The 5891-nt window shown below is 46.7% G+C and overlaps 1 non-coding gene across 1 annotated transcript; it reads left to right on the top strand.

The window, feature by feature from the left end:
- Positions 1 to 4024: 4024 nt before the first annotated feature.
- On the top strand, positions 4025 to 4096 carry Trnat-ugu (transfer RNA threonine (anticodon UGU)). The gene has a single exon. It is a non-coding gene; the product is annotated as a tRNA-Thr (tRNA).
- The last annotated feature ends 1795 nt before the right edge of the window (positions 4097 to 5891 follow it).

Raw genomic sequence — 5891 nt, 5'->3', positions numbered from 1 at the left:
TATATAGATATATATATATATATATATATATATATATATATATATATAGAAAGATAGGGCAGCATTCTACAACGCCAAAGGAGGCATAGGGGTGTGGTTAAGCTCTTTTCTTTTTCACTACGGTTAATGAAGTAAACATTTTTTTAATATACAGAAGAAAGAAAGAAAGTAAAACACGCGCCCAGAGGGGGGACCGAACCCACGCCTTTCGATTACATGTCGAATGCCTTACCAATTCGGCTATCTGGGCGACTGTGTTCTCGTTCACTTTCTAGGCTATTTATATTTACTAGAAGTGTATCTGACGCTTGAGGGTGGTAGCCAGTGCCACTCTGACTACACGGGGAGAAGGGGACCTTCTTTTCAACCCCCGGGGCGTGACTCGAGCGTCTACAGCGTGTCATGAGCGGGTAACTGGCGGGAGCCCTCTTATGCTACCTAGGCATCAAGGCTGCCAGAACCGAGACCCTCGCTAGGCTTTCGCAGAATAATATAGTGAGGAAATGAGGGGCTCGTTGAGGAAATACAGAAAGATAGGGCAGCAGTCTACAACGCCAAAGCAGGTATAGGGGTGTGGTTAGGCTCTTTTCTTTTTCACTACGGTTAATGAAGTAAACATTTTTTTAACATACAGAAGAAAGAAAGAAAGAAAAACACGCGTCCAGAGTGGGGACCGAACCCACGCCTTTCGATTACATGTCGAATGCCTTACCAATTCGGCTATCTGGGCGACTGAGTTCTCGTTCAGTTTCTAGGCTATTTATATTTACTAGAAGTGTATCTGACGCTTGAGGGTGGTAGCCAGCGCCACTCTGACTACACGGGGAGAAGGGGACCTTCTTTTCAACCCCCGGGGCGTGACTCGAGCGTCTACAGCCTGTCATAAGCGGGTAACTGGCGGGAGCCCTCTTATGCTACCTAGGCATAAAGGCTGCCAGAACCGAGACCCTCGCTAGGCTTTCGCTGAATAATATAGTGAGGAAATGAGGGGCGTCGTTGAGGAAATACAGAAAGATAGGGCAGCAGTCTACAACGCCAAAGGAGGTATAGGGGTGTGGTTAGGCTCTTTTCTTTTTCACTACGGTTAACGAAGTAAACATTTTTTTAACATACAGAAGAAAGAAAGAAAGAAAAACACGCGTCCAGAGTGGGGACCGAACCCACGCCTTTCGATTACATGTCGAATGACTTAACAATTCGGCTATCTGGGCAACTGTGTTCTCGTTCACTTTCTAGGCTATTTATATTTACTAGAAGTGTATCTGACGCTTGAGGGGTAGCCAGTGCCACTCTGACTACACGGGGAGAAGGGAACTTTCTTTTCAACCCCCGGGGCGTGACTCGAGCGTCTACAGCCTGTCATAAGCGGGTAACTGGCGGGAGCCCTCTTATGCTACCTAGGCATCAAGGCTGCCAGAACCGAGACCATCGCTAGGCTTTCGCAGAATAACATTGTGAGGAAATAAGGGGCTCGTTGAGGAAATACAGAAAGATAGGGCAGCAGTCTACAACGCCAAAGGAGGTATAGGGGTGTGGTTAGGCTCTTTTCTTTTTCACTACGGTTAATGAAGTAAACATTTTTTAACATACAGAAGAAAGAAAGAAAGAAAAACACGCTTCCAGAGTGGGGACCGAACCCACGCCTTTCGATTACATGTCGAATGACTTACCAATTCGGCTATCTGGGCGACTGTCTTCTCCTTCACTTTCTAGGCTATTTATATTTACTAGAAGTGTATCTGACGCTTGAAGGCACATTCCCACTGGCGATTTGTCTCGTCGCGCGACGGCGCGCGTCGCGCGATGAGGCGTTGAGGTGGTGTTCGCACTTGCGATGAGCGATGATGCGACTGCGTTCAGCACAGCTGCTTCCCGACTTGTACATACGACCTCGTTGGTGCGTCAACCATTCGAAGTCAAAGAATACGCGACAAAAGCAGGTAGAAATCAAATTAAAACACATGCTACTAACCTGGAGCAATGCCGAAAGCATTTGCGGGTTGCGGGAGGAGCAGAAAATAACAAACTCACGAAGGCTCTTTTCAACATATTTATGCACGAAGAAATGCACACGCTTGCTTTCACGCCACAACACCCGCATCACGGCCCACAAATGTCGCTTCTTTTCACATGCGCAACGTTCTGACGCCTCCGAACTCTATGCGTGTTTACCAGTCGCCGATAGACGAAGAGGCTGCAAGTCAACCTACCGTCTCGCTGTAAACCTAGCTCTATTTACAATCCATACACGCTTCTCCACACTGATGAGTTCCACGCTATTCGTTGATTAGTGCACGCGCACGCTGAAGCCACTGACCAAAGAACCGAAGCACACGGGAAGTTGCTTGCCGGCCCGACCCGGCGGGTACAGCGATAGCGAGCCAAGCGCCTGGCCGCCTGACCGAGCCAGCCGAGCGAGCCAGCGACGGCACAGAACAGGGAGGCTCGTCCTCGCCCGCCCGCAGCGTTTGCATACCGGATGTAAAGAAACGTTTCGTCTCCGGCTACGTCAGCCTACTCCGCGGCCATGATTGGCTTACCGGTTTTGCGGGGCCGTCGCGCGACGAGGGAATTCGGACCCAGAGCGATCGGCTCCGCCGTCGCAAAACGCCGAAAAGCGACGGCCGGCTCGTCGCTTTGCGACGTCGCTTTTAGTCGCGCGACGAGGCGCATCGCCAGTGGGAATGTGCCTTGAGGGTGGTAGCCAGCGCCACTCTGACTACACGGGGAGAAGGGGACCTTCTTTTCAACCCCCGGGGCGTGACTCGAGCGTCTACAGCCTGTCATAAGCGGGTAACTGGCGGGAGCCCTCTTATGCTACCTAGGCATCAAGGCTGCCAGAACCGAGACCCTCGCTAGGCTTTCGCAGAATAATATAGTGAGGAAATGAGGGGCTCGTTGAGGAAATACAGAAAGATAGGGCAGCAGTCTACAATGCCAAAGGAGGTATAGGGGTGTGGTTAGGCTCTTTTCTTTTTCACTACGGTTAATGAAGTAAACATTTTTTTAACATACAGAAGAAAGAAAGAACGAAAAACACGCGTCCAGAGTGGGGACCGAACCCACGCCTTTCGATTACATGTCGAATGACTTAACAATTCGGCTATCTGGGCAACTGTGTTCTCCTTCACTTTCTAGGCTATTTATATTTACTAGAAGTGTATCTGACGCTTGAGGGTGGTAGCCAGCGCCACTATGACTACACGGGGAGAAGGGGACCTTCTTTTCAACCCCCGGGGCGTGACTCGAGCGTCTACAGCCTGTCATAAGCGGGTAACTGGCGGGAGCCCTCTTATGCTACCTAGGCATCAAGGCTGCCAGAACCGAGACCCTCGCTAGGCTTTCGCAGAATAATATAGTAAGGAAATGAGGGGCTCGTTGAGGAAATACAGAAAGATAGGGCAGCAGTCTACAACGCCAAAGGAGGCATAGGAGTGTGGTTAGGCTCTTTTCTTTTTTACTACGGTTAATGAAGTAAACATTTTTTTTAATATACAGAAGAAATAAAGAAAGAAAAACACGGGCCCAGAGTGGGGACCGAACCCACGCCTTTCGATTACATGTCGTATATATATTATATATTCTGTATATATATTATATATTATATATATAATATATATTATAAATTATATATTGTGTATATTAAAAAAAATTGTTCACTTCATTAACCGCAGTGAAAACGAAAAGAGCCTAACCACACCCCTATGCCTCCTTTGGCGTTGTAGACTGCTGCGCTATCTTTCTGTATTTCCTCAACGAGCCCCTCGTTTCCTTACTATATTATTCTGCGAAAGCCTAGCGAGGGTCTCGGTTCTGACAGCCTTGATGCCTAGGTAGCATAAGAGGGCTTCCCGCCAGTTACCCGCTCATGACAGGCTGTAGACGCTCGAGTCACGACCCCGGCGGTTGAAAAGAAGGTACCCTTCTCCCCCATGTAGTCAGAGTGGCGCTGGCTACCACCCTCAAGCGTCAGATACACTTCTAGTAAATATAAATAGCCTAGAAAGTGAAGGAGGACACAGTCGCCCAGATAGCCGAATTGGTAAGGCATTCGACATGTAATCGAAAGGCGTGGGTTCGGTCCCCACTCTGGGCGCGTGTTTTTCTTTCTTTCTTTCTTCTGTATATTACAAAAATGTTTACTTTATTAACCGTAGTGAAAAAGAAAAGAGCCTAACCACACCCCCATGCTTCCTTTGGCGTTGTAGACTGCTGCCCTATCTTTGTGTATTTCCTCAACGAGCCCCTCATTTCATATATATATATATATATATATATATATATATATATATATATATATATATATATATATACATATATATATATACATATATATATATATGTGAGAAGAAAAACTTCGAACAAGGTAACAGCACGATTGTTCCAACGTTTCAGCAAAGAGACTTGCTTTCATCAGGGCAGTCTCTCGCCTGGATGGCGTGCTTTATATAGGTTAGGTCCAAAGGTGAGAGGAGAGAAGCAAAGAAGGAAGTGAAATTGAGAAAACGGATTGGTTTGGGAGTATGTCGAGGGAGATATTGAGCGGGAAAGAGGGTTGTATAGTTTGAGCCGCGAAGTAGGTCACAGGGAAGACCGCCAGTCGAAAATCCGGGACTTTTTGGAGAGAAAGGAGGAGAGGGTGTTTGTTGACCCGCCGCGGGGCATACCGAAAGGTTTTCAGAACCGCCGGAGAGAGCGGGGTCCTTATCAGAAACTATCTACAAGCCTCAGGTCAAAAGAGAAGGTAGAGAGGGGGGAATAACTAGATCAAAGAAAAAAAGCAGAAAAATAAACGGTAGGGAAACCACACAAACCCACACACAAAAGAAAAAGCAATGACCCGGCAAGTAAAATGGCACGTGCTATCCACGGCAACATTCCTGGAACAGGCCTGTCCTGAAACTCAAATACGAAAGAATAAAATAGAGTGACGTACGGGCACGAGACAAAGCGGAGTAAAAAAAGAGAAATAAATGAATAAAATGGAATTCCACAAGCAAAGGTCGGAGGGATGCGGACGAGTATTAAGCTGGAAGCTAAGGAATGAAAAGAAAATAAATTAGGTGACCAGGTAAAGAACAGAGGGAACTGTCATAGTCTTTGAATAAGGTACTTGCAAGACAGTGCCTAATTCTGCATTCCCCGTGAATATCGCAGGGATTCCAAGTTGCCCCTAGACGCATTAATTCCAGTAGGTTCCATGGAGTTAAATTTGAGAATTAAATGGGATTCTCGGTATTTCCTGCCCCTCGGAGATTGAAAGTTTGACTGAAGTGTATACAACTTAAGGTCATCAAAACGGTGGCCTGGTTGGTTGAAATGCTGCGCTACAGCTATGGAGGATTTGCTACGAGTATCTGCCCGGGGACCGTTAAGAAGTAGGCTCATAGGTTGACTCGTTTCGCCTATATTCTGTTTGTGGCACATTGAGCATTCCAACATATACACAATGTCGGATGAAGTGCACGTGAAACTTGAGTTAATCTTGTGGACATAATTATTAGCTGTGCTTTTTACAATGCAGTCGGTCTGCAGGTGCCTGCAAGTCTTGCATCTGGGGCTGGAGCAGCTGGCTATGACTGGTTGCTTTGAAGGCCCTATTTTTGCTTGGACTAAAATATATTTAGATTCCTGTTTCTTCGGAACACACCTGCGGAACACACCCCCCACTTCCTCCGTGTAATAGAAGAGATAAATAAGGTCGGCCCCTACCCAGTGGAACCCTCCTTGTTAGTCTTAACGTTGCCGCATTGTACACAAACATCCCTTTCGTCGAAAGAATCGAAGCTATTTCAAAAGCTCTATCGGAGCACCCACACCAACATGCGCCAGAAAAGTACATAACTTTGTTTAAACTAGTTTTAACTCTCAATTATTTTTAATTTGACTCT

The sequence above is a fragment of the Haemaphysalis longicornis genome, unplaced genomic scaffold (genome assembly GCF_048455015.1).
Source record: "Haemaphysalis longicornis isolate Haplotype H1 unplaced genomic scaffold, Haemaphysalis longicornis Haplotype H1 scaffold_8, whole genome shotgun sequence".
Lineage (NCBI taxonomy): Eukaryota > Metazoa > Arthropoda > Arachnida > Ixodida > Ixodidae > Haemaphysalis > Haemaphysalis longicornis.
This window is presented reverse-complemented; position numbering and strand designations above follow the sequence as displayed.